This window comes from Platalea leucorodia (genome assembly GCF_965183815.1).
Source record: "Platalea leucorodia genome assembly, chromosome: 21".
NCBI classification, from domain to species: domain Eukaryota; kingdom Metazoa; phylum Chordata; class Aves; order Pelecaniformes; family Threskiornithidae; genus Platalea; species Platalea leucorodia.
In genome coordinates, this window is record NC_138843.1 from 5,495,439 (window position 1) to 5,510,633 (window position 15,195).

The window sequence follows — 15,195 nt, forward strand, 5'->3', positions numbered from 1 at the left end:
GCGTCATTACAGATGAGGGAACTGAGGCACGTAACATCGCACAGAAAGCAGCGGCAGAAGGGTGAGAGAAGCCCGGTCCCCGGAGGCTGCTGTGCCCTCTAAGGTCACCTGCGCAGAAGGTGGCCCTGACCACGGGTACCTTCTCCAGGCCAGGGCAGTAACCCGGCCTCGCGCGGCATGGTCTACTCGGCACTAGGAGCAGGTCAGAGGCCCGGCTGCGGCGAGTGCCAGATTGGTTTCAGATTTGTCTCCTGGTTCACATTTCCAGGAGGCGGGTGGAGCGGACGCCCGTGGGCAGAGCTCTGCCAGCACCTCCCTCCTCCTCCAGTGCCACCCTGGGCAGGCACCACCTCTTAAGAGCCATCGACCTTCTGCCAGGGGATACAGAGGAACACGGGCGAGCGTTTGTCTCCCGATTCCTCGCCGGCTCTGCCACCGCAGGGCTCTCACCAGGCAGCGGTGGGGGAAAGGAGGGGCTCCCAGCCCTGACAACTGGGGAGGGTGCTGTACCTCCCAGAAAACTCAGTGCAGAGCCAGGGAGACGATGGGAGCACTCGCAGGGGATCTGAAAGCTCAGCAGTGCAGCCTAAGGCGGGAGAAGATGCTGGCCATCGGCCAGGCAGCTCGGGGCAGCCCCACTGCCCCCAGGAGGGACAGGGCTGGGAACTCTGCTGCAAAGCAACCAGCTCTTGCCAGGAGAGCGCAAAGCCCATCTGGGTGGCTTTGAAATACCAGTTTTTTCCCCAATCACTTTCATCAACACTTCTCACGGGCAATTGCTGTAATACAGATTCGCCTGGTACCTCAAACAACAGGGCTTCTTCCCAGCCCTGCTTCGGGCCAGGGCAGGGGAGGAAGCGGCAGAGATGAAAGCCAGGCAGCACTGGAGGAATGAAAACCACAGCCCATTTCATCTCCCACCTCCGAGATTTGGGATAGTTACTCATCCCGCAGGGGATGGGGGCAAGTTGAGCACTCTGGGGCCTTCGGCTAGAAGGGGTTTCCAGAAGGGGTTACTAATGAGCCACTCACATGCCAGCCACAGTTCAAAGCGGGGAAACAGACCCACAAGGACTCCAACTCAGCAGATTCGAAGCACATATCCAGCCCGGCTGCCAAAGGCTTGTGCACCGCAACGGCAAGATGCGTGTGACAGCAGGGTTCCCCCGCTCCTCAGCCCATCTGGGGACTGTCACTCTGCAGAGATCTGCTTGGCCTCCTGTCATGTGTATCACTACCAAACCCTTTTCTGTCAGCAGGATCTGGGTTGGCATAAGCACTTTTAATAGTAGGATTTTTTTTTTTTCCCCTTAACCCATATCCTCTTGACAGAACCAGGTTAGAAAGCAGCTGCACTGGCAGATCTGGGGTAGCCTTTTGCAAGGCAAGGCAGGGGAAAAAGGGGTGCCTGGACCCAGTTATCTCTTCAGTCACCAAACTACAGCTAATTGCAACTTCCCCAGCTCCCCTAGGATCGCATGGAAGGGGGGGAACAATGCCAGCTCTGCTCTGTCCCAGCCCAGACACTTCGCTCCAGAGCGGGCCCTTCGCCCTGGAGAGCCCCGGAGCAGGGTGGGCGGAGGGGGGTGTCATTCCCACTGGTGACAAGGGCTGTTTCCATTTCTGGGTTGCAGAGCTGCAGCTCTGCCAAGCCGAGCTGTCCCACATTCAAGCAAACACCATTTCCCCCTCTGCTTTCTTCCCCAGGCTGCTCAAAGCCCCACACGTTTCATCTCAAATGACTGCCAAACCTGAAGAACTGGGGGGGAAGAAGCAGGGAAGGGAAAGCTTCCAGGGGGGGTTCACAGGGAAACCTCTCCCCGAGGAGCTGTCAAACTCCTTGGGCTGAGATGCCAGAATCACTTCCCTACTGCAAAGTCACACAGGAGCTGGCTCGCTGTCGCCCTGGCTTACGTATGCTGCTCCCAGCTCTCCACCCCAACGGGGACAGTCACCCAACAGGGACAGACTTCCAGGACCACAAGCAGGACCCACGACCCAGAGCGTGGGGAGGAAAGAGTAGCACTGCGCAATTAATCTTTCCTGCAGAGCAACTGGGGCGGAGGGATGCTCTGTGGCACGACAATATCCATCAGCTTACATGCAAGCATCAGCAGCATCTTCAGAGAAGCAACGAGTGATCCATGAGGCATTTATCTTCCCACCCCCTCTATTACAAGACCAAGCAGCTCAATCCATTACACATTTTTCCTTGCAACCTCTCTCGAAGGTACAGAAGCGACCTGCTTATTTTACAGATGGGCAAGCGAAGCAGCATGAAGCTCTTAACACATTCATGATCTCACAGAAGAAAAGGGGGGTAGAGAAAGGCGATTCTCAACTAACTGGAGACTAACTGGGACAAATTCCTAAGACCTAGACAAATATCCCAGTCTGCTGGCTTGCAGGGAGGGATAAGGTTCAGAAGAGAGGGGCCAGAGACCTACATCCCATTCCTGGTCACGCCACAGATTGTTCAGGATCTTTTCACTCCTCCATCCCTCACGTAGAGGATCAGACTCACAACCCGTTAAGCACTGTGACAGCTTTGTGGATTAAGGACTCAGTCTGGTTTGCCACCAACCTCCACATCAGAAAGGCACATTCCAAAGGCTGTTTCTCACCTTCCCTCGTTCTCCACCTGTACGTATTTTGCACGGGGTCAGAAGAGTCACTACGGCCGAAAAGGTGGCTACAGAGGTGCTGCGGACTGGGAAAGGAAACTTTTCAAGGGGTTCATCCAAAAGACTACTCTCTCTCAAACAGGTAGATCTAGTGCGACCTCACTGGTTCCTCCCTTTACCTTACCTGCTCAAGGCCTGCTTCTCCAGGCCCTACACGAAGGGCTTAACTTATAAAGTCAGAGGGATCACCCACATGAAGGAACACGCAGGATACACCCTCACAGGAGGGCCCATTTCATCTTGCTGCTATTAATACCTGGAACATTATTTGCACGAACAAACTGTCCCTTCTCCCTCATTTCTGGGCTCTCACTTCTCTGATTTGTCCCAGAAACCCCAGCCAACACACGTTCACCCTTCTCTAGTACACACTTCCATCCAAAACCCAAACCTTTTCTTTTTTTTTTTTTTTGAGCTAATTACTCATGTTTCTAGTTCCCGTCACCTCTTCCAGCCCCTGCAGACAGGACACAGCTCCCCTGGCTCCCTCATTCATTACGCAGCCAATTTGTGGGCTTAAACCCATCAACAGTCATTATGGAAACGGGCCAAGACTTCCCACAGCTGCAGAGTGCTGTTGGGTGGCCACCCGCAGCCAGCCCCGTGGCCGGGTGCTCAGAGGGGCTGCCAGCCACCCTCTGGAACATGAGCCCCTCTACGTCCTGTCGTCCCATACAGCCCCCCATCCCCTCTGAGCTCCAGCACCACACCACCCGCTGAGCTGGATGTGGCTCTGACAAAAGCCTTTGCTTCCCCAGCGCCAAACCATCACTAAAATCCAGAGCTGTGCTCCGGCTGGACGTGGCTCTCCGTAGCATAGCTTCAGGCTGGGATGGAGGGCTGCCTGCAAGCCCTCTGCTACGCTGGAAGGAGGAAGTTCTCAACCTTTCAGAGCTGGGCTGAACTCTGCACACAGGTGCCCAGGCGAAGCCTTCCCCTTGGGCTGGCTTGCAAACCACCGCATGCCTTTGATTTTGCTTCAAGAGAAAACATGTTCTTTCTGTATCTAAGCAAAACTCAGCTAAAATAGGCAAGGATGGCCAAAAGCAGCCAATCAAGAGCACTGAGCTTGAGAAGTCAGGGCAGAGGGTTACCATGCAGTTAAGGAAGGCCAGGCTTCACATCCAGACCCAGAATTCCTAACCTGCCCCGTCCGCAGAGGGGCTGCCTGACCTGCCTAAGGCCACCTAAGGAGCTGGGAACAGAGGACCAGGCTCCTCTCCATCGCCATGTCCTCAGGCACCACCACCAGCCCACAGAGCCTTCAGAGATGTCAGCACAACCTGACCTGAATTTTGACGTACACCACCGGCATCCCAGCACACAGCTCCACACAGCCGCTCTCTGCCCAGGAACGTGGGACAAGAACAACGCTGACCAGCAGCGACAAACACCCTTACAGGCGGCCGTGTGATGGTGTTTGTGGCACACTGCGGGAAGGATCACACAGAAAGGCGAGAGAGCACAGGAGAAGCCACAAGCACCTCATCGAGCAGGTCCTGGGAACGGGAAATCCTGCCATTAGCAGGATCCACTGCAGAGGATTTCACAGCTAATGAACTCTCGCCACCAAAGACCACAGAGAAAGCAAAAGCAGCAGAGCATTTCTGTTCCGATAAGCTGCTTTTAGCGGGAAGTTGACGCACGCTTCAGCACGGCTGCCCACACCAACCCCAGCTGGAAAACAGCTCCAAACCTGTGCCTTTAAATCCCCGTTGGCAGCGGGAGCGCAGGACTGGGGCTGTGCGAGCAGACACACCCTGCGCCGCTGCCTGCTCCAGCCGCCGGAGCACACAAACATTTCCTCCCAGACGCTCCTGCGCTGCGGCTCAGCCAGAGCAGCCTCGGTACCTGCCAGGGCCGCGCCAGAAGGCTGTTTTACACAGACCTGTAAATACAGAGACTTAAACTCGTTTCCTGAAATCCCCCCTGCTTCTCCCCCGGCAGTGGACATTCTTCCCTCAAACTTCTTCCTTACAGCAAATATTTAGAGTCTAACAGGCATTCCTCATCACAAGCACAAGTTAAATATTGGCCCTAAAACAACAGCAAGTGCCTTTAAATGATTCTGGCTGCAGAAGCACCGCTCTGGACTTTGATTTCTGGCTCTGAACAAAAATAGGAGCAAAGCACCGAGTGTTACACTCTTCTCCAGGGAGAAGTCAGATTTCAGGCTCTGCACGTCCCCTGCCAGGACCACAACCAGCAGCGGGAACCGTCCCCTGCTCCTGCATTATCACACCTCGGGTGTCTGCTGTCACCGAGCCAAGCCCGCTGCAGTGCATCCTCTGCGCTGTGCACAGGATTATTTTGAGTTTCGTTTCCAGATCTGTGCTTATATACTCAGAGAGACGTTAGAGAAGATCTACTGGGAACTGTGGGTGCCATCTGGACTGCAGTGAGGGCATTTGCACGCGTTGTCCTCCCCTCTCTGCCTGCACCACCGCCACTCCCAAAGGTGCCCACCTTTCCATCCAGCCATGCCTGGCAAAGTGATCTCTCCGGTGGAGAAGATGCTCTAGGCTGTTCCTGCTATGCAGGCAGCCCAGCTCCCTGACGGACGTGCTAGCTCTTGCAAGAAAATATCTCAGCAAGGTAGGAGCCCAAGAAGTCAGAGAGATGTCAGCACAATGAAAGGGAGAAGGAAGGGTGAGGAGAAAAAAAAACATGCAGTGAGGTCAGTACACCTGAAGCATGGCTGCACCTGGGCTCTGGGACGCTGTGGGCATTTTCCACACAGAAGAGGGGGGCAGAGCTCCTGTCGTGACTCTGCAGCCAGCCCCGAGTGGCCGGAGCCCCTGCAGAGCCGGCCTCGCCTCACCCCAGAGCAGCCCTGCGATGCCGCGTCGCTGCCGAGCCAAGCCCATCGGCAGACGGGGCTGCTACATCACCATGCTGCTCACACACCTCCTGCTGAAGGCAGGCCTGCGTCTGCGCCTCACAGCCGAAGCAAAGGAGCCCCTGCCAAAAACCACCTGAAACCAGAGTTTGCTCCAACGCAAGGGGTCTGCCCACCATTTCTCCGTGGCAAAATGCCATGACAGATTTACCCAGAGCGCTTTAGCTACAGAAAGGTTACCGCAACACAGCACAGGTGTGCCTGAACAGCATGCTGCACAACAACTCACACTCACAGTGTTTATTCTATACCCAGCTAAATTCAGCACGGTGTGTTAACTAAGCTTCCCTTTCACTCTCCTGAACTTGGTGCCTGCGGACCTGGTAAGCCTGAGGAGCGCCTTGCTCGGCTCCCCCTGCTCCAAGCAGCGGGCCTGGGAGGAAGAAGAGGGGCCTGAGCGGTGGAGAGCTGCTCCCTGGCAACATCCCCTGCTGTCGTGTGAGATGCAGAGCCGTGATGGCCTGCTGTGCTGGAATTCCTCTCTCTACTCCCTTCCCTGCACAGAAACACCTACTGCTTCAGGCTGGAGAATCTGCTGGGGACTCTGACAATCTCTTCTCGGGATCCCCCAATCGGGCAGACACCCCTATGAAAACAGCATCCCTTTAAAATCAGCTGCAAGTTACCCTGGAGAAAATGTTAATCCCTCCGAGCACTTCCTATTCCTTCCCCAGCCACCGAAGCCCACTGAACGACAAGCTCCAGCAAGCAAGTTTGTGCAGGAATTCCCAAGGCTCAAGGCAGAGACTAGCCTGTACCTGTCAGCACCGACACCTCTGGTGCCTCGTCCCATGCCACGCTGACCCCACGCCCACCAGAGGCGACTGCTGCTCCTCAGCTCCTGGCTGCGAGCACTCCCTTCCAACATACAGACCATACCTCTGCTTCCAGCACTTGTTCTAGGTCTCATCCTTAATATTCTCTGTATTTGGGAACGCAAAAGCCAGGCTTCAACTCAAACCTGCATAGCCTTTGGGATAAGAGGAATCGGCAGAGTTGGGGGTGGGGGGATTCCAGGAGAGCCTTAGCCAGCCCCTCGCCCACACGTACGGCACAGAAGGTGCTGGAAAGCACCACCCGCTGCCTGCATCAAATTGGGGAAACCAGGCAGAGTATAAACTTCATCACTGCCAACCGCCCAGGCTAAAAAAAGGAAAAGAAAAAGGGTTTCTTGCTCTGTTGTTTATACCTCAGCGCTACCTCAAAAGCAAAAAAGAGCGAGATTTTCTACCTGAAAACATCAGGCAATGACAAGAGCCCATAAGAATGGAGCTTCTGAGTAGTACAAAACCATTACACCTCCGTTCTGGTTTTAAATTGGATTACCGCTGACCTTTCGGAGCCCGTCATCCAGCCCCCCGCACCCAGCCCACAGCCACTCCTAGCAAGACTTTCCAGCCTCCAGATTGGGAAGGGGAACGAATCCCCAGCGAGGTGGCCGTGCTCCCAGGGCACCCAGCACCGCTCCTCCTGTGCAGGTCTGCTCAGCTGCAGACCGGCAGGGCTGCAAAGCTCTTCCAAAGGAAAGCTTCACAAAATTCAAGTTCAAGACCAACCTGAACCCCTGTTTATTAACTTAAGAACATCCCTCTCAGGCTGACAAAGCCTGCGCATCACCTGCCAACTGTCTAATTCACCATTTGGAAAGCAAAAGCCAGGCCTCCCTCATTAAAAACCATTACATAATGTTAAATAACAAAGGGCTACAGAACACTCTCTGGTTGGTGGACATGTAAAACTGAATGATAAAAAAAAAATTAATGCTTCTTTCCTCCAGACTCTCAGCGTCTCACACACCCTGGGGACCCAACGAGCACCTTATTTCCAAGACCTGGCTGCAACAGCGCCCTGGCTCGTTCCAGTGCCATTCTTAGTGCAAGTCTTTTTAGTAGATAAAACCATGAGAGCACTTGCTTCTACCGTCACAGGTGAACGAGCCTCAAGACCTTTGTTTCCTACAAGTGAGAATGTTTATTCTGCAACTTTTTAAGCGACACAGGTCTGACAGCAGTGGAGGAGGCAGATGTCAGCAGGGTACTGCTTGGAAAACGTGACCGTCACCAACCTTCCAGCAGAAGAATACAGACTTCACGGGCACTGGGAAATCTTCCTGGACACATGGCAAACTTCTGTCCGTCATCTTTTTGGAACCAAAGAAACCAATTTAAAGTCTTTCAAGAACTGAATTCCTCTACTCCAGGAGCAAACTCTCCTTATACTGTGAGCTGTGAAAGAAATCATGAACATCTTGCAGAGCATTTTAAAACGCCCTGCAAAGTCTTACCTACAAGTTTCAGCTTACCTGAAGAACCATTTCCTAAATCGCACAGCGTGGGATCACCTCGGCGCTTATCGAGTGTGCCAATCTGCTGCAACGCTACCATCGCAGCAAGCGGAAGACAGACAGACTTTTTGTGGTTTTACAGGCACTGCACTTGCACCCAGCACGCGCTGCACCACCTCTCCCTCCCTATCACAGCCGGGCTGGTGGAACCTGCGAGCGGTGGGGATCACAGCTCTGAGCACCTCGGGTCGAGACAAGCCTGGAAAGAGCAGACCCATGTTTCACCCCAGCTGCCAGAGAGCCATCCGGCAGCTGATAGGGGAGTAAAGACAGGGCAGGAGGTACCCTGGAACATCTCGGCTCGATGCACGCTCTGCAGCAAGCTTTTTAAGCCAGTTATTAGGAATAATGCATCAATGTAACATGCAAGGGAGGAGCTGTGCAACAGGAAGGGCTGCAGCCTGTGCAGGGATTTAAAAGAGTTCCCCAGGAGACGGAGGGCAGCTAGCGTGAATCTGGGAGCCAGACGGAGAGCCCGAACACTCTGCGTTCAGCTGCCCCAGCAGAAAATCACCTTTACACTTTCCTCACAACTGAGCCCTGCTTCTTCTCCACAGCGATGGACCTACCGGAGACACAGACTGCCAGTAGGAAGTATAAACATCCATTCTAATAAAAACCCAAAACTATTTATAAGCGCACAGCTTTTCTAACAGGAAGATAACTTGTTCTCCGGCAGAATCCCAGAGTTGCTGAAAGACTTGCTCCCCCTCCTTCCCCTCCTTCCCCTCCCAGCTCACAGGGTACAGCAGGACCGAAGCAGTCTCCACGCCGCGCCACGTCTGGGCCTGAGGAAGGAGGCTCAGTTTCACAGCTTCTCACTGCGCCCAGGACAAGCCGAGTCTGCCCAGTCAAAGCCCAATTACAGGGCTGTGGGCAGAGCTGTTCCCACAAGCTCTGAGCAAAAAGCCGTTGTAAGCACACGAAGGAAGCTCCTGCGCTGGCACCCGAGTCTCCCCCCTCCCAGCAGCACTACGAGGGAAGTGGGTTTGACTCCCGACGCCGCTGGAAGTCACGGCAGCGCAAGGCAAACCGGGCCACTGAGGGCTGGAACCAAACGCCACGTTAACCGGCCCTACCGAGCGGAAGGAGAGCGTCTCTTCCAGAGCCCTGAGGTCTGCACCCCTCCTGCGCACCCCCGGGAAGGAGCCAAAGCACAGCAGGGGTTGCCGCTCACCCGAGGCTTCCTCACCATCTCAGATAAGCCTTTAGTGCCCGTGGTGCTGCAGTTCCCCTGTCTGAAAGGCGGAGATAAACAGCTTCCTACCCAGACTGGCTCATGCGAGGACTGGTCCTTCTAGCAGCCTGTCAGGCCCCCAGACCGCCAGCGAGGCACAGACCTGGACGGACCAGGCAGAGCAAAGGATTGCTGTTCCAGCACAGCTCATCAGAGCTCCTCCTAGCTAGGAAAACCACAGTGGGGGGAAAAGAAGGCTACAGAGCAATCAGGCCCGAGTCCAGTAAACATGTTTATTGGCAGTTGCTCTCGGACATCGTCTCTTCCAGCCCAGTGGGGCTGGAGGGGGTGGGGGGAAAAATACTGATTGTCCATGAGCACAACCCTCATGTCATTCTCATTGATCCGCTGAGTCACTCCCGTATTAACAGTTTTGACAACACTCGGGCTGCACAGGAGCTTGGAGACAGAATACAAAACAAGAGGCGATGTGAAGCCTCTCTACGCACTGACACCAGCAGAGAGAAGCACTCGCAGGGCAGAATCCAGAAACCTGCTGAACTGCAAGTGCCAACTTCCTCCTCTCCGCTCGCTCTTCTGAAGAGTGCTGCAACAAGAAAACCAAACACAAACCACGCTGCAAGGGCAGGAACACAGAGCTCCATTCAGTGCGCCCAGAGAAACTGCCCAGAAAAAACAGTCTCCCCTGCAAACCACCACCAACTGCACCCCAGTCGTTCTGATGCAAGTGCAAACCCGCGCGGCAGCTGTTTTTGCAAAGAAACTACAGAACTGATTTATAAGGCCTTACAGATTTGTAAGCTAAGGAGGAGGAGATCAAATCCCGAGGCAGACTGACACGGGAGGGCAGCCGTCTCTAGAAGCTAAGGAGACAATCCCCCTCGGGGGAACCGGGGGCTCCCCGAGTGTTCACACCACCGCGGGCCTGAGAGAAGCTGCCACCAGCCAGGCAGCAGATTGGGGTTAGACCACCCTCGCCTGCACCACAAGACTACAACCCACCCAGAGGCCCGAAAGGTGCTCACTGAAGAACGTTCCTATCTGTAACGCACCGAATTAAAACAAAACCAACAAATCTTTGGCAAGTTCCTCACAGCAGTCAAGCCTACCCCGCCACAGAGAAGGCCTCTCCACAGGATCCCCATGGAGGCCTCCTGCCCTAATTTACAGCAATTCTTTTTCAGACGCACTGGCAAACACCAAACGTTTTCTCCAATCTGTTATATAAGGCCCAATTTTTAAACCTCTGTGCTGGCCGTGGGGAGAGGGGGGCACGCTGCGTGCGGCAGGCTGACGGGACAGTCCAGCGGGCAGGTGAACTTACACACTCCTCAGAACTCATTTCCAGATATCCAACCACTTGTTGTACAAAAGGAAAACAAATGGATTAGTTAACGAGGCAACTTCCACACACACTGGTGCAAACCACTTGCATGCCTGCAGTCATTTTACACACGGTTTGACTCGGGTCCCAGTTAACTCCAGCTCGTTCAGAACACAGTAATTTCATGGCAACTTGAAAGAGGCTTAACAAACTTCGTTTTTTAACTTCAGAAATACACCTAACACGGCAGGCCCCCATGCTGCCCAGACCACAAGCCATTCCTCAAAAGAAAAGGCACCTTCCCGAATGTCCCCACAACTTCACGTTATTTGTCCCCCTATGTCCAAAAGCCTCACTTAACTCCCCTCTGCCAACCACCAAACAGGAGCCACAGGCCTCTGGTGGCCCAGCTCCACGGGAGAGCTGCTTCTCATCTGCAAAGCTCTCCTCTTGGCTGCCTTAGGAACAGTTAAAGTCAGCTCCTGTCTGGTGGGGGCAGAAGGGGGAGGGTATTTTTCCTGTTTCTCACATTCATCCTCACCCGCTTTGCTAAAGAAAAAAAAGAAAGCTATTTTAAATACCAGATTCAGCACAGTCCCTTTCCCCAAATAAACACTTCCCAACCCCTCTGGAGAGAGGAAAGCCACATACAAAGGAGCCCACATCCTGCGAGGCCCCGGCTCCAGCGGGCAGGCCAGGGCAGGGAGCAGGCCCGGGGGACGCAGCCCGGGGAGGCCCGACCCCATCCCCGCCGCCGGCCCGGCTTCGGACGGGCCTGGGGGGGGTGGCGATCTGGGGTGAGCCCCGACCCCTTCCTCGGGGCTATGAAATCGCCGGGGGGAAATGGAGGGAGGCGGCCCCGGGCCCTCAGCCCCCCGGCCCGACCCGGGCCCCTCAGCCCCCCGGGGCCAGCCTGACCCCCCCCCAGCCCCGCCGCCCCCCGGCCCCCTCAGCCCCCCAGGCCGAGCCTCGGCCTCCCCCCGGCACCTACCTCGCCCCCACGGTCCCTTCCGCCCTCCGGGCCCTGCCCGGCCCCCGCAGCCTCCCCAGCGCCCCGGGCCCGGCCCCCACCGCCCCCGCCTGAGGCGCCGCCCGGCCCGGCCCCCCCCCTTCCCCGGCACTGCCCGGTCCCGGCCGGGGCGAGCCGCAGCAACAGGGCGGCCCGGCGGTTACCTCCGCGGGCCCTCAGCGGCGGGCCCCGCTGCCGCTGCCCCGCGGCCGCCTCCCCATGGCGGCGCCCCCCGGCCCGGTTCTCCTCACGCCGCCTCTCGCCTCCCCTCACCACTCCGCGGGCAGCGGCCAGCCAGCGACAACGCTACGCCGCCGGCGTAGGCTCCGCTCGCACCCATGCGCCCCCCGCCACGCCGCCGGCGCAAGCGCCTTTCCTGAATACCAACTCCGAAGCGGAGAGGCCCGGCGGAGCTCGGCGCAAGCGCAGCCGACGGGAGGGTGGTGGCGCAACGGCGTTGGCGTAAAGCGCGTTCGAGAATAGCAGGATTGAGGCGAGCGGCGGGAGGGCGGCTTTTACGGCAGCGCGGGGCACTTTACGGCAGCGACGCGCTTGGCGGCTACCGGCGGGGCCTCCCGTTAACTCCCCGCTGCCCGGCGGGCGGGAGCGCGGCCCGGCCCGGTGCGGGGGACTCGGTGCGGGGCCCAGCCCCGCCGTGGGGACAGGCCCCAGCCTTGCCTACAGCCCCCTGTACGGCGCAGGCGCAGGTATAGGGCACAGGTCCCCCGTAGGGGCCAGGCCCCGCTCTAGGGTACCCCGTAGGGGTACAGCCCCCTATGGGGGACGGGCCCCAGTGCAGGGTGTGGCCCCCGGTGTGGGCGATAGCTCCACTGTAGCGACCAGGATCCCGTGTGAAGGGGATGAGGGGTACGGCCCCATTGCAGGGAACAGGCCCCGGGGCAGGGCACAGCCCCGCTGTAGGGGACAGGCTCCGGTATGGGGTACATCGACCCAGCTATAGGGGACAGGCCCTAATATATGGCTGAGCCCCCCACTAGAGTACAGCCCCAGCGTGGGGTACAGCCCCTGCTCTGGGGTACAGCCCCTGCTCTGGGGTACAGCCCCTGTTCTGGGGTAGTACAGCCCCAGCGTGGGGTACAGCCCCACTGTGGGGGACAGCCCCACCGTGGGGTACAGCCCCTGCTCTGGGGGACAGCCCCACCGTGGGGTACAGCCCCTATTCTGGGGTAGTACAGCCCCAGCGTGGGGTACAGCCCCACTGTGGGGGACAGCCCCACCGTAGGGTACAGCCCCAGCGCGACAGACAGCCCTGCTATAGGGCCCAGCCAGCTCTAGGGGCTCCCCTCTGGGGCGGGGAGCTGGGTCTGGGGGTCCCGCAGAGGGGCTGCAGCCATGGTAGTGGTGGGCGAAGCCCTGCAGCCTCCTCCATCCCTCCCCACCCCGTCCCGCCGGAGCAGAGGGAAGCCACGGGCTGACATTTCACAGACATCAAAGCCTTTTTGGGGACTCCGGCCCTGAGCGAAGCCGCTGCCGTCCCCGCTGCCTCGCAGGGGAGGTCGATGGGACGGAGCTCCAGGCTGGTGGGACGCGGAGGGACAGGAGCCAGGCGGGCACGCAGCCCCCGCTGCCACCTCCAGAAGCCTTTCGCTTTCTTTGCTTTTGGAGTTAATTCTGATCAATCATTCAGCCATAAAAATTCTCTCAGCGAAGGAGGGCAGAGCCGGGAGAATCGTTTCTCGGTGGCACAAGAGCCGTCCCTGTTGGAGCCTTTCAGGTAACGCTGGCGGGAGGAGGCAGCCCTGTACGATCCCGCTGCCCTCATCTTCACAGCATGGGACAGATTCACCCAAAAGATATTTTCAGGCAACGGGCAAATGAGTTTGTGTGGTTTTGGGGGAGAATCAGGTCTTCTGTGAACCATCACACCAAATACCCATTTCAGCATTTCCAGCCGCTTGAATTGATTTTCCCCCAGTTCCAGGGAAACGCTCTCCCCCCAGCATTTGTCTAAAGTACTTTTCCCCCATAGGTGTTTGCTTCTAGAAGAAAACACTACAATTTTAATAAACTAGGAAAATGCAATGAGCTTCTCTGCACGAAAAGCCCAGATGTTGCCATCCCATCCCCCTGCTGGGACACGGCGCTCCTCCTCCTGCTCCCGGCTCAGGAGGGCGGCGAGGGGCCGTGGCCTGTGTCCCGCCACCGCAGAGAATAAAATTGCCCCCGAAGTACGCGACGGCAGAGCCATCCTCCCGTTTCCTTTGTGCACCATCCCACCACCCCGCGCAGCAGAAAAACGCGATTCCAAGCGCTTTGAGAACACGCAAGTTGTTCAGACGTTTAGTTTGAGAATTTAACCCATCCTCTGGAGCGGGAGAGGGGGAAAGCAAATAGTTTTGATTTTATTTCAAGTTGAATCTCCAGCGGTGAGCACGCGGTGCGCCAGGCGTGGTCTGCAGAGACCTGTACAGCTCACGCTACGGAACCGGCTCAGCGCCGGCGAGTTTGCAAGAAAAGCTGGGGAATTTCTGTCAGGAAAGCATCCAGCTACGAACCCTGCCCTCCTCCCGTGGGCACGAGTTAATCAGGGCCGATTTGCAAGCAGACAACACAAAACGAACTACTCTCAATCACGAACGGGAGAACGAGCTGCTCGGGGGCGGGTGGACGAAACCTTCCTGCCGTGAAACATTCGTGTTCGGGCCCTGGGAAACCGAAGAGCGACAGAAACACATCAAGAACCAAAAAAAGACAAATCCAGGCCCCTTGCAGCATCCCGTCCGATGCACCCACAGGTGAGGAGCCCCCACCGCAACAACAGGGACGCTGAGACTTTTGTGGAGCTCCTCAGGGCGGGGGGCTGAGCTCGGCTGCACGACCGCCCCGTCCCCGTGCTCTGGGCTCGTTCCTGACGAACCTCGCCCCGTCCTCCTTCCAAGCTCCGGCTCTTGCGCCTCGAGCATGGCGGAGGTGAACAACTCGTCGCTCCCGAGTACCAAGGACCTGCCCTAGGAGCAGCTGGAGCAGGAGCTTAAAGCTGGGCCTCGCGCTCACACTTTGAGGGCCTGGAGCAAGAATTTGAGCAAAAGCCGATTCATCCTCGTGCTCAACGCATCGCTGGCACAGCACGAGCAGCCGTAGGAAAGCACCGCCCGTGAAAGCGAGATGCTGATGGCTGGGCAGGGGGTGCCTGGCGCAAGGCTTTCGGAGATAAGGAAGACGTGGAGATCAGCAGATGTCGTATCAAGCAGCTGTGATGAAAACTCTTTCGGGATTAAATATCTGCCACAGAGCGGAACTGGGGTATGTAGCCACAATATGGTAATTTGGGGCAATATTCAGCTACGTGCTAAATAAAGCGATTCAACTCACCGTCGCTGTCAAACAGCCTGTTTACTTCAGGGATAATGATCTCCTTTCGGGCAATAAAGTGGAGAAGGGAGAAGCCAGCGCTGAAGGGGCCGGTGTGGGTCTCACTGCTGAGAGGCCAGGAAAACGACCTCGACCCCAGCGCTCAGGAGATGCGACTTTCTCACCACCACCTGCCCCTCTGCTCTCCCTTCCCTTCGTTAGAAAATGAGAATCGTGGCAGCACCTTTGGGAAACGCTTCTCAGACATCTCTAAGGGTACAAACCACAGCGTGCCACTCTTGCGCCAGTCCCCAGCACAGAGGATGAGCTTCATCCGTGAATGTGCTGTTCTTTTAAGGAAAAAACAACATGTGGTGGGAGACTTTGGAGGAAAATAGAGATTTCGCCATTTCCCTCTGCCAGAT

General features: G+C 56.8%; 1 protein-coding gene across 3 annotated transcripts in view; it reads right to left on the reverse strand.

Moving 5' to 3' along the window:
* The window catches only part of CSNK1G2 (casein kinase 1 gamma 2), a 46,833-nt gene extending 34,913 nt beyond the window's left edge, over window positions 1–11,920 (reverse strand). Inside the window, exon 1 of one of the 3 annotated variants that reach the window (XM_082331331.1) lies at window positions 11,623–11,918. The gene's annotated coding sequence lies outside the window, so the exon portion shown is untranslated. Of the gene's footprint in view, window positions 1–11,622 lie in introns of all 3 variants that reach the window. The other 2 variants (XM_082331330.1, XM_082331329.1) reach the window with 2 other exon arrangements.
* Window positions 11,921–15,195: the final 3,275 nt, after the last annotated feature.